The 12,928-nt window shown below is 43.0% G+C and overlaps 1 protein-coding gene across 18 annotated transcripts in view; it reads left to right on the forward strand.

Annotated features, from left to right (window-relative positions):
• Positions 1 to 12,928, forward strand: part of PTPRF (protein tyrosine phosphatase receptor type F) — a 376,345-nt gene that overhangs the window by 81,196 nt on the left and 282,221 nt on the right. For 17 of the 18 annotated variants that reach the window (XM_032697223.1, XM_032697222.1, XM_032697230.1 and 14 more), the window contains exon 2: positions 8,505 to 8,585. The gene's annotated coding sequence lies outside the window, so the exon portion shown is untranslated. Of the gene's footprint in view, positions 1 to 7,824; positions 7,859 to 8,504; positions 8,586 to 12,928 lie in introns of those variants that run through there. The other variant, XM_032697224.1, reaches the window with a different exon arrangement.

Raw genomic sequence — 12,928 nt, forward strand, 5'->3', positions numbered from 1 at the left:
AAAGCTCTGTTAAGTTCTTCAAGACTCCATTCATATTATACATTTGTTTAAAAGCTCAGTACTCAAAGAAGGGGGAGAGGAGGTGCTACATGGGAACCCATATCAGCAAGGAGGTTCCTACTTTTCCTCCTGATTATTTTAGCACTGTGATAAAGAGGGCAAGTGGATGAGTCTTTGGAGGAGTGAGAGAAGGTGTGAAATGAGATTTCTAGTGAAAAGGAGTCTGTTCAGGGAAATTGTTCATCTTGTTCCAAGGTAGAGCCCTGTTATGCTTTGTGTCCTCTCTTTTGCAAGAACAGTCAAGGAGCAGTGTTGAGTCATATAATAACTTTAAAGCTTCTTGGAAACTAGGTGAACGTGGCCTGTGTGCTTGACTGCTGAAAAGTCCAGTCTGGTCTCTTCAGCAGAGTTTGACACCAGCTATTCCTGTTGAGTCACGGAGAGTGTTACTGTAGTGTTATATGTACAGGAATAACACGAGTAGGGAGAAAATACACTGATGTTGCATCAGCTGCATGAAGAGCTTCGGCTACTTCTTGTTTTATCAGGCTCGTGCCTTTATTGGCGTACCAGTCTGGCTGTGTGAGTGCTGCTGAGAGAGGAAAGCCTTTAATCTGGTACATCTCTGAACAAAATGACGTAGCTGCTGCCCTTTTGGTACTAGCAAGATCTGTGGGCTGAATATTGATGTGCACCTCCACCCCTGTGATGCGGATCCGCGATTGTTCCCGCTCCTTTGACGCTATTGGAAATGGGGGCGAGATGTACAGCTGTGCTGGGATGAAATGGTAGCATGTCAGTTGGATATATCTGACAAAAATTTAGCCCCCCTTCCCTCCAGCCATGTAGACAAGATAAGTCTTTGATTTCAGCACTGGTTTTGCTGATCAATATAGACAGCACTGTAGGAATTACCTTGTTACAGTAAATATGTAGCAAGTAAACCACAGGCAGGACCTTATGGACACCTGAAGCAAAATTCCTGGTCAAACCCAAATCTTTCCCCCTTGCCTCAGGATCCTCGAAGAAGATAGAGCATATAGGCAATGTTCCTAGATTTTATACGGGTGGGAGTAGTGGAGGTGTCATTTCTCCCTGGAAATCCTTGTAACTTATTCATCAAAATTAGTCATGCCTGGCACTTGCAGGTAAGAGAGATTGTTCAGAATGTCTTAAGAAATGTTTTGCCTTACGTTGAGAGGTTTGTTTGCTTTGTGCCCAGAACTCACATATCACTCTAGCCTGCTCCCAGAACCTACTGTCAAAATAATAGATAATCTTTTACAAAACACTACCAAGAAACCAAATGTTTATCAGCTCCTTTTTTTTTCCAGAAGAAAGCTGAGAAAGGTTAGGCAAAGACATGCATGTATTTTAGTAGTCCAACTTTGGCTTGAGAAGTCTTGGCTGTAGATGGTCTTTTGGCTGGTGCCAAGTGCTCATCTGCCCTCCATCTCAAAGGGAGCTGCAACTGGAAAGGTCACCAGCACATCAGAATGCAGACACTTAATGCATCTTTCTGGTTATATTGGGTCTTAATCACTTAAACCAAGCACGAAATGGCACCTCCTCCAGCTCTAGAAATACTCATGTGAATCAGTACAGTGAAGGGCCTGGCAAGTGTTTGCCTGGCGGTACCAGAAGAAAGGACATGTTTCTGCAGTGGGGTTGTGTGCTTTCTAACTTCCTTAGCCTGTAAGGATGCTGTGGTGGGTGGCTTGGAAACTCCAAGCCTGTTAGTTGGCATTCTTGCTGTAGTAGGCAGGAGCAGGGTTTCTTCTCAGCCACATGCCTAGGATTTTTTGAGGGTGGCCTTTTGAGCACTTCAGAAGCACATGGGATTCCTTTATACAATCATGGCTTGGTTCTCCAAGGTCTAACTAGCCCTTCGTTTGAATCATGCATTTTGTTATCTTTTGTGTTTCATAGACATTGAAGACTGAAGCGATTGCTGAGCTGAGAGCTCCCTTGTGACACAGAATTGCATTTTTCATAGAGATAAACTGGCACTTGAAATCATAAAAGATGAATTTTATTTTTATTTTAATTGTTCTGTCTTTGTGCCCAGCTCTGTTTTACGCTTTGGAGGAGGAGCCATGTTATTCCTTAGATATCCACAGTTCTTGAATAAATTAATGTACTTTTTGGAAAACAAACTCACTTTGTAGTTAAGTATCAAAGCAGAAGCCTCAGCACTAACTGTCTGCATAGCTACGACCAGTGTAGCTCAGACGTGTGCAACTCAAATGCTACTTCATCTTAAATAAGTTTTCTCACTGATTTGCAGAATATCAACTTCGTTCTCTATTATACAATATACAATTTCTGCAGGCTAGATGTTCACCAAAGGTAACATTAGACGCTGAGCAAATAATTGTTTCCTGTCACACTGCATTAGTAACTGGGAAGAAAGTGTTTCCTAATTTGTATTTGTGCAGAACTAAATATAGCTCTAGTGAAGCTTAACTTCAGCTCCAGCCATCTGAGTCCCTAAGAAATTCAGTACTGTGTTTGTCAGTCACTGGGAAAATGACTTTAGATATTCTTGTGTGCTCCTTGCCCTCCCACTTGCTGGTTTTATAATCTTAGGAACTTCAGTGTGAGACTAACTAAACTCTCAGAAAATCCTGATAGTCCTGGGTTATTGCTGTATACAGGAGCTATGGCAGAGATTTTTTTTTCCTATTGGGAGTTTAAGGATATCAAGCCCTTGTATCCCCTGTTCCATATTTAGCCAGGACAAGGTTAAATTGTGTCTTAGTTATGTTTTCCAGCAAAAACTGCTCCAATTTTTCACCTTAAATGTGTGATTTCTGTTCTCCTCCAGTTGTTCTGTATAGCTGATGGCTCGATGCATAAAACATGTTAAGAAGGATTAAGGTTGGACTGTACCAGTGAAATCATGCTGGTTGGTAAGAAAAATCTGATGCTGCAGAAAGGTGTATTGAATAGATTGTGTCTTCTTCCTGGGAAGCATACAAGGTGATGTCTGTGCCTTGGTATCGAGTCTCTCAGCTGTGGGATAATAACCTTCGTGCTGCATTTGCACTGAAAAGGCAGCACTGCTTCTGAGATGATGGAAGTGCCAAATGCTGGGTTTTGGAGCTTGAGTCTTTCTGCTGGCAGCTGTGAGGACACTTCAGGTTCACTTCCTCCAGTGGAACTAGGTGTGATCCCACACTCAAAGTAGTCCCATTCCTTTTATTGTATGAGTTTGGATTCATCACAATAAGCTTATACTCCCTGGTTGTCTCTGCTTGACACTGAGCAGGATGTGTGTGTTTCAGAGGTCTGAGGGATTGTCCATCCAGGGTTTGTAGAGACCAAGACAGTACTTCATCATTCATTTCATCTTCAACCTTAGGTGTACTACCAACTTGTGCGTTTTACTAGTGCTCTGTCTAGTTTCACTAGTGCTCTGCCCAACTTTCTCATGTTAAGGGTGATGCACGTGATTAGGAAGAGGAGAGAACACCTTTGCTGTTGCTAGTGGGGAGGAGGAATCCTGTATTGGCTGTCTGCCTCCATCTGTACCTCTTACCTACAGAGAGATCCTTTGAGGAAGTGATCTAAAGAAATCCAGAGAAAATTGCCGAGATTTGTAACAGCTTTCCTCCAGGCAGACTGAGATTTATTTGTACTGTAGGATGTGATAGGCAATTCCTGGTACCTCAGCTCTGTCTGAAGTGTGATTGCTGGAAACACAAGTGATTGCATTAGCAGCTTTCCTTCCTCCAATGGGGAGAAATTTTGAGTTTGAACTCTCACCTTTTGAGATCTTTGAAGTTTGGATCTTTAAAAAGTGTTCTCCACTCCAAAGACCTAGTGGTGCAGTTGTCATCCTTCCCATCTAAGGAGGAGTGGACTATCCTCCCTTCAGAGACCATTAAAGCTGTTCATTTCATCCTCCAGAGGGGTCAGCAGAGAAAGACATAAGTAAGTAATTATTCCCTGCCTCTCCTCCCAGTAGCTGAGTGAGCTGTGGAAGTTGAAACATCATTAAATCTCTGAGCAGCACGGAGGGTCTGCAAGCCTCGGCAGCCAGGGAACCCATGGCACTCAGCAGAGGGGAGGGCTGAGTAACAGGTGGTATTTGGAGGCTAATTAATATTTGTGAATAACAATGCGCCACTAGTAAGAAAACAAATCAGCCTGCTTGTGAATATTTATGATGATGACTTTTCAGCACTGCTCCGATTGCGCACTCCTTTTCCAGCTGCCGCACCTCCTCTTGTGTCACAACATTTCACACCAGGGGTGAAAACATTCTCTGCCGTGTGGATCTGTGCTGCGGGGTGGCAGCTGGCTGAGCAGCTCTGTGGAGTATGTGCTTCTGGGAGAATATTCTCACCAGTTTGGTATTAGTGGGCCACTTAGGTCCTAGACATTTAAAGTGTTCTTTGCTGGTGGAGTAAGCCATATGAATTAGCTTGAGATTTCATCCCATCAGGAACCAAGCCATGCTCAGGGATAGAACTGTGTTTGAAGAGAAAGCAGGTGTTAAAGGTTGTTCTACCTCTTAATGTTGTGTGCGAGTGTTTTACAGTAGATCAAACTTGCCTAATGTAATCTTCATAATGCTTTCATTTAAAAAGCTCCCTGTGGTTTGTATTTGTGGAAGCTGAAAGAGCAGAATCTACTTTGTAGGTTGGTGAGGCGGGGTGTACGATTGAACATGTGTTCACACTGTCATTTGGGAAAGATAATAGGTTTTTAACCTCTGTCAGTGTTAGACTGAGGTATTTATGGAGCTCTATTAAAGCCGTGCCTAGGCAGCTAACCTTGCAATACAGGTTTTTCACAATTTTCCATTTTCTTGTGATAAGTAGTGGCTTTTCTTGGCCCCTCACAGTGCCTCTTGCTGCGTCAGACAGTGTGTGAGCTTACCAAGAGGTGAGGAATTCCTTGCTGTTGTCAATGCTGCATGAAAGGCTCAGGGCTACTGGTATCGTCTAATCAGTAAATACTGTCTCACGGATTGAAAAAGCAGCCTTGAAGACTTCCAGAAAATACTCTTCTGGGCTTGGCACATGGAAATTGGGAAAACCCAGGGAGGTGATGCTCGTGCTTTCAGCAGCAAGGTGTCCAGGTGCTGCTGGAGGTGCTGGGCTCTTGCTCAGGGTGCTGCAGGGGACGTGCAGCACAGCACTTACTCCAGGCAGCCTGGCCTTGAGTTTAACTTATGGGAGGGGGGAAAGCTGTGTGTGCTTCAGTGTGCTAAAATCCTGTTGGTATGGTCTCTCTTTCGTCACTCGAGGCTTCTAACAGCCTAAATTAACGTGATGGAGACTGCAGTGTGCTTCAGGGAGGAGGTTATCTCCAGTGAACTGCCATCACCGCTTTTGTCACTGCTGATTATTTTGTTCTGTTAATGTTTAATCCTCAGCAGCAAATACCTCTCCCCCTATAAGCAGAACATCTGTTTTATAAAGTTGGCTATGACATCCAAAACTGAATCAGTGTAAAATTTTAAATATGTATCAGACAAACACATGCAAAGAAATTCAGAGCTGAAGTGATCACTTCAGCATGCATGGGTCCTCTTGTGGCAGGGATTTCCAAGTCTTAAATTGCACGTTAAACAGTGCTTGGTATGACTGAGAGTATTTTCTAGCCTCATCTTAAAATTCTTTGCTCTTTGTCTTAATATTTCCAATGTAGAAGAAGTGGTTTGGGTTTTTTTTTTGTGTGTGGTTGGTTTTGTTTTTTTTTGGTGTGTGTTTTGGTTTTTTGTTGTTGTTGTTGTTTTTTGGTGACTGTTTCCCCTTCCTTTTCTTATCAGTAGAGTCACTGTGGTGTAGCTGAGAATAGTTGACTTGAACTGCTTCTACTATACAAATGCAAAATCTACTTATGCTTTTGGGAGAAAGGAGTTTATAGTGAAATATATGAGTGTGTACCATGGATGACCTTAACTATGTCTGTTAGAACTACAGGAAATTCTATAGGGTTTTTAAAGAATAAATTAAAAAAATGCATAAAAAGCAATATAACAATCAGCAGCAGAGACGGATATATTTAAAGGAGATTATTAATTTCAAGTGTTGGCTTAGAGAAATTTCAAGCATTTTTATGCATGTAATAGAGGGTTGTCTTTTAAGTAGCTTAAGTATCCTTCTCAGTATGCAGCATGTCCTGGGGTTTAACAAACCACTTGCTGCTGGATGGATTCTACTCAGATGCTATTGCCATTCTTACAGCAGATTGATGAAGAGAGTGGAAAGAGCCAGTACTGAAATATGGTCATCCTGTTAGTTGTGGGGGAAGGGAGAAGCCAAATATGTGTAATCTCTCTTCTTTAGTATGCTAATCTGGGTCATGAGCTTCAAAGTGGATGTGTGCATGCCTGATAGAGGGCTTTCCTCAAATTTCCGGGAGCCTGGCAGGAGGTGCCAGGGTGCTTGTCTGAAATTCGCACCTGAGGGACGGAAATCAACAGTGTGGGACAAGCTGAAGGTGGGAATTGGAGACCTTATACTGAGGGAAAGGTGTAGGGGTAGAAAACTGGGAGCCTGTGTGAAAGGGGGAAAAAGGTGGGACATGTTCTAGACAAAGAAACTTGAAGGGACAGAAGAAAGAGGAACAGCTTAGTCAAAATTCTGGAAAACATAGAAAACATACTGAGGAGCATCGTGCATAGATATTGGCAGGGTAGGACCTCCAGGTTTATAACAGGAACACGCTCAGAATGATTGCAGTGAAGGCTGCCAGTGTGTGCCAGAAGTAAATATAGTAGTGTAAGCACTGCTACAGAGTCATTGAAGTCAACGCTGCATAACATAAATTGCATAATATATTTGTTTGTGAAGGTTATTAGAGTACAGTTTTAAATGGATCTGAGTCCTTGGAAAGGTGAGTGTATTCTCGTTCCCTGGGCTGAGGTTTCCAATACATCCCAGTCTGATCTGGGGCAAACTGCCAGCAGAAGGGGGGAGTGCTACTCTCCTCCTACCAACTCCAGTGCTTGTCTGAGCAGCTCCTGAGCTGGTTCCACACACTGCCAGGAGGGAGGGAACTGCCCTCTCCCATCAAAAATGGGAAAGAAGTGAGAGGATTTCTGTTGTGCTGCTCAGCCGTGTTGGTGAGGGGATGAGAGAGGGTCTCCAAGAGGTGTATGTATGAGGGCATAGGTGGAGGTACTTCTGAACACAGGGGGCAGTGGGCAGGCAGGCTGTCCCAGCCCTGTGTCCCACCTCTGAGCTGCAGCAACCCTCTCCTCTCCCACCGAGGATATGATGGTCAGTGCATGACACAGCAACTGTCAGACACCCGGATTTCAGGGCATTGTCACACTCTCTGTAAGACTGCTGAAACTGTTTGCAAAATGAGTACTTCGTAAATGATAAAGGCTAAATAATGCATTCTGTGCATTTGCATAATTTTGAATCACTTATCCTTCTGAGAGATGTAGTTATTTGGCTCACGTTAAAGAACACTTAGTGGTGTAATTGAGCTCAAGCCATCAGTTGCTAAGCTGAGTTGACACTGAAAGATAGGAGGTATGTTTTGGGGGAGACTGTTGCATGTTCCCTGTGATGTCCCTGGCACCACAGAGCAGAGCACTGCGGGTGAGATGGGTAGGAGGCACAGTCAGAGCTGTGAAGGGTCAGGACATATTTCAGAAAGAGCTTGAGACCCAGAACAGTCAAGTGGGACTTATTTCCATGGTGATGGCATGCAGAGTCATAACCTTAGGAGGCATTAGGAGAGAAACTTTTGCTCTGAGCTGGATTGGAAGGAGGGGGTTACCAGTTGGAAGTGCTGGAGAAACACACCTTTGTGCAGTCACAAGGTGCCAGCAAGCCACAAGGATAGGGCCTGGGCAGAAGATGCTGAAGTGGGGTGACAGAGGAGGCAGGTTATACCGAGGATGGGGAGTCACCTGAGAGCAAACTCCCAAGAACTTGCTTGGTTGGGTGGGCAGATGAGCCCTGACAGGGAAGTGGTGTAATTCATCTTTTATTGTCAGGGGAAATAACTTCGGAGATAGGGAAAAGCTATTTAAGCTGCTGGATCAATGTTGGCATGAAAAACAAATGGATAAAATCTGTTCAGGAATAAATGTTAGGCTGAAAGAAGTTTTTTTAACTATTGGAGGAGCTCAGCTCTGCAGTAGGCACTGGATATGGAGGCTGAGGAAGAGCACTGTCAGTATGTGGGGGTCTATTGCTGTGATTGGGGTTCTTGGATGTGATTCTTGTCATGGAGGGCCTGAGCTAGTGATCTGTAGAGGAAACGCCTTTCCCACTTGCACCTGGTGGTGGATTATCATGATCGTGTTGAGTCCAAGGAGGAAAAGGGAAATTGTCTCTTGCTGTCATGGCTTTGAAAGTGTCGTAATGGGAATATGTGCTTAACTGAACTGCTTCTTCCCCAGGATGGAGAACTCATGTCATTAAGTGAAGTTTAAACCTTTGCATTTTGCATTTAACCTGTGAACGTCTGCTGTTATGGTCACTTACGTCACTTATTCTTATGTTGTTGTTCTTTTTTTTTTCCCCTAGGTATTTTTATGGCCTCTGTCACAGTGGTGTCTCAGTGTCTCCCAGGCATTTATGGATTTATTCTGAGAACGTTCCTGTGAGGTAGGGAAACATTATCACCTTCATTTTATAGACTGGGAACTGAGGCAGAGGGAGACAAAGGTTGCAGGAGTCTGTAGCACAGCCAGCAGTCAAAGGCTAATTGCCAGCAACTTCTTTATTGTACTAATACCAAACCCAGCTACCTGTCTTTGGCTTTTTTTCTTTCTTTCCTCCTCCCCCCTTCCCCCAGTTCGAGTTTTAGTAGCAGCAATCTGCAAGGAGCTGAGAGGACCTGTGGAAAATATGATTAGGGTTACTGGTGTCCTTTTTTTAACATTGTTACTTATGAGTTGAAATGCCTTTCTAAAAATATCAGCAGATCTGTTTATGTTAAATGATTAATATGTTTAGACTTCCACAGATAAGCTGCCATGCCTTTTGAGTCAGTAACTCCTTTATCCTACCTGTCTAGGCTTGTGGCTGTTGAATTCTTACCCTGCCTAAGCTAATGCCATCCCAATCACCTAAAGCAATGCCAAGAATTTCATCATCCATGCAAAGATCTGATTCATGTCAAGACAGGTGTAAAGTTTCTCAAGCATAGTTATGTATAATTACTGTTTAACTTTATTTTTCAAAGATCTTTCCAAACCAGCGAAAATGTTCGGCTTTGAGCTCCCAGATTCTCCCAGAAATTGGATTTCAGTGCCTGATTAGTGATTCTGATCCCTTTCAAAAGTATCGCAAAGTTCCTGACACGTGCGCGCACTGAATTATAATTTGCATCATAAAATCTAATATAATGAGTAACAGCTTGAAAAATGTCTCTCTTTTCCCCTTCAAGTAAGGAATTTTTAAGTTAAGGTCTCCCTTGAGCCCTTTTTTCACTTCAAGTTGGTATTTAAAGTGTGACTTTTACTACTTACAGAATTTTCTTAGACGTAGAGCAATGTTATAAGTTAGGAATACACCAGCAGGCTCTGACAAATATTTTTATTGTATACTAAAATCATCAGCATTATTAAAGTTATAACATTGCAAAGAAATATTTAATGCCACCTTTCTAATTTCACAATCTGTAAAATAAAACACACACATTAGATTACATTTATGCTCTTTATTAATGTATATTACATGTCCTTGTGTCCCCAAGAATGAAGCCCTAATGACTCATGAACTGTCTCAAAGTGTACTAAATAAGATTAAAGAGCAGGCCAATGACCTTAACAGTCAATTAGGCTATGCATTACTCAGCCCAGTATTTGTGGAGTATAGAAGAGAAGCAGAAACCCATTAGCTAAGATGCTGATGCTTGAAACAAACAGCATTTCTCTAAAACCAGGAACGGTTCCTGTCGCTTAAGTGGAGAGTGAAGCACGTACTGTAGGTATGTCTTGTGTGTTTGAAAGTATTGCTGATGTGCTCCTGGGGATTGGAGAAAGCCTGCTACTGGGATTTCGTGCTCAAAGTGGGATAGATCCTGCCATCCCATGGTGCTGGGTTGGGTAATGGCAGGTGCAGTAGGAGGTGGTGCTCGGGTTTCGGGATGTGCCACCTGAGAGGTTACGCAGAGACAACAGGAAGGGAGGGCTGCTTTTCAGAAACTTCGTGTTTCACAGAAGCAGCAGGCCAGGGAAGGAGGTGCTGGTGTGGCATATGGCATGCTTGGTTTTCCTCACAGGTGAGCCCGGGGTTGGCAGGATTGCATTTGGGGGCAGGCAGGAGTGTGAGCAGGAAGGCTCTGGTGCTGTGCCCACTGAAGAAGAGAGCTGGAATATTGCATCTCCTTTTCCCACAGCTCAGGATTTGGGAGATGAACAGGTGCTGAGTACACAGTGATACAGATGGGTCAGATCCCCTGTTCCCCACCAGTTCCCACACTCGCTGCAGGCTCACCTGTTCCATGGAGTTGTCAACAGGAAGCCAGGCTGGCACTGGGCAGCAGGGCTGAGTGCATCCCAGTGACGGGCTGACTCAGTGAGGTGCAAACCTGGACAGTATCTGAATTACAGCAGCATCTCTGTCATCTTTGGGGTGACATTTCTGAACTAATCATCTGCACTTTGTTTTATATTGTGTTCAGAAGTGTATTATAGCAGTGTTAGGCTGGAGACAGCCACCCCCCCTGGAAGGCCACTACACGGTGACAGAACTGAACCAAGAGCAGTGACATTGCGTGGGAGCTGAGGCAGCAGCTTGGTCATGCTGCTCCTCAGCAAAACAGTGGTCCTTGAGGGCTTCTCGGTTTTATAGTGCTTCCTTTCTGGTGTGTGCAGTTATGAATGCTTTCAGCTGACCCTGAGAAGGTCTTCTGTCATTCTTAAAGTAAACTCAGGTTTTAGGAAATAAAAGATGACAGACTCAGTCCATAAAAACCGTGGCTGAAAGTACAGTTTGAGTGGCATGCGATAACATCTTTTAAAGTAAATCAACTTTTTTGAACATAAATTGGGCAGAATCTCCCTGATCTAGGTCATAGTTTATCTGTAGGGTTTTCTTTTAAGATAATTTCCTTAATAAAGTCTGTCTGATCTAGGGGGAGGGAACAGGGGAGCTTGGGAACAAGGTGTACTTCTGCTCTTCAGATGAATGAGAGAAGAAAGAAAAGGAAGCCTTTTCAATCACGTCAGGCTAAATCTAAAGCATCAAGGAATGATGTTACAGGAGAACCCCTGAAGATAAATTGTAACCTAGATTAGCAGAACACAGATTAAGTTTTCAGGAGTTTTGAGACAGCAGAGCATCCTGAAGCAATCTTTTCTCATTTGTTTAAATTAAAATAGTTGTATAGTTGCATTTTGAGGTTAATAAATTTATTAAAGGGAATACTACTTGAAAAGATTAAAAGAAAAACAAAGTTAGGATTTTTCGTTTGAACTGGCAATTGCTAGGGAAGTACTGTCTATCTACATGATCATGATTTGGGGGATTTTTATACAAGCAGCATTACCACTGGAATTGCAGTTCAAACTGAGACTTCTACATGATTAGGTTTTTTTTCATTCTTACTTGTCAATGTGTCACACTGTCCTCTTAAATACTTTAAACATTTTTATTCTTTAACTTTTATACATTGTGGAAAATGTGTTGTGATACCATGTTCTACCTTAAGGGGTGTTTTTGGTGATAGAGGTTATATATTTCTACAAAACGCTGGCACAAAGCTCATGTGTTTCAAAGTGATTTGGTTGTGTGTTAATGCCACATTGGCTCGAACATACTAATACTTAAAGCAAAACAGCAAGTCACCCATTACTTTTCACTGTAGTCCAATGAGCAGTATTTTCTGGCTGTACTTAAATGACGGGCTCAAAAGGGCATTGACAGAATTTGTTGGCGTAGCTCAGCCTTATTTATATATGGCTATATATATTTTTCTGACTTAAGAGTCGTTGCAGGTCCTTTTATCTCACAAATAAGTGGATTGTTTTAATATATTGGAGCCCAAAGGGCATGACTGGTGGCCATTTACCTTGCTTCACATGGTGTGTGTTGGGGAATGTATGTGGAGAGGGAAGGGTGGGGTTTAAAGCTCCAAATTCGCACTTGTAAAACTCCCTTCTGCTTTGAAGGTGTTTGCTTTAGCTGTCTACAGAGATGTATATTTTCAGAAGTTTATTTATGAAAAAGAGGATCAGCAGATGCCGGAGATGTTACAAGATTTAACCATATTTGTAAAATTGAACGTGAGCTTTTAGCCCTCTGGTCTTTTTCATTTCCTTTTCTATTATATGATCAGTATATTGGTAGGTGGCTTTTGTGTTGTCACTTTACCTGTTTAATTAATTTAGTTGTCTGAGGGTTATGCAATAAAGGTAGAATCACCATAACTGGCAGCATAACCTTGTCATCCCACAGAGTCAGCACTTGCTCATGCTCTGGCGCAACGGCTTTGAATAGCTGCCACCCCATGTGTGTGTTTCCTAAACTCGAGACAAGTGCTGAACTCATTAAAAATACATGCTGTATAAGTTAATGTGCATAAGGAGTTTTGGTACTGAGATCTCCTTTGAGGCTACATTTAACTCTAATTAACTTGGTTTCGTTCTATCTGCTATCAGCATAGGCTTGGCTGAAACCAGCCAGTATTGGTTAGACTCTGGGTTTGAAGTAGAGCCCAGCTGGGTGACGGATTAAAAAGCACGCAGTTGTGACTGTGTTGGGGTTCCCGGTGCCCGTGCCAGCTCCCGGGGCTGTGCCCAGCACAGGCACCAGCTGTGCTGCTCCTGGGGCAGAGTGCCACACCGAGCGGATACACATCCCATCGGTACTCGCGGGCAAAACTCTGCATTTCTAAAGAGGCCTGAAATAATGAGGTTTGCTGAGCTGTGACTGAACAATTGCATGACACCAAACTCCTCTGACTAAAATAGTCTGAATTGTTCCACTAGTGGAGTAAGGAA

The sequence above is a fragment of the Chiroxiphia lanceolata genome, chromosome 9 (genome assembly GCF_009829145.1).
Source record: "Chiroxiphia lanceolata isolate bChiLan1 chromosome 9, bChiLan1.pri, whole genome shotgun sequence".
Taxonomy (NCBI): domain Eukaryota; kingdom Metazoa; phylum Chordata; class Aves; order Passeriformes; family Pipridae; genus Chiroxiphia; species Chiroxiphia lanceolata.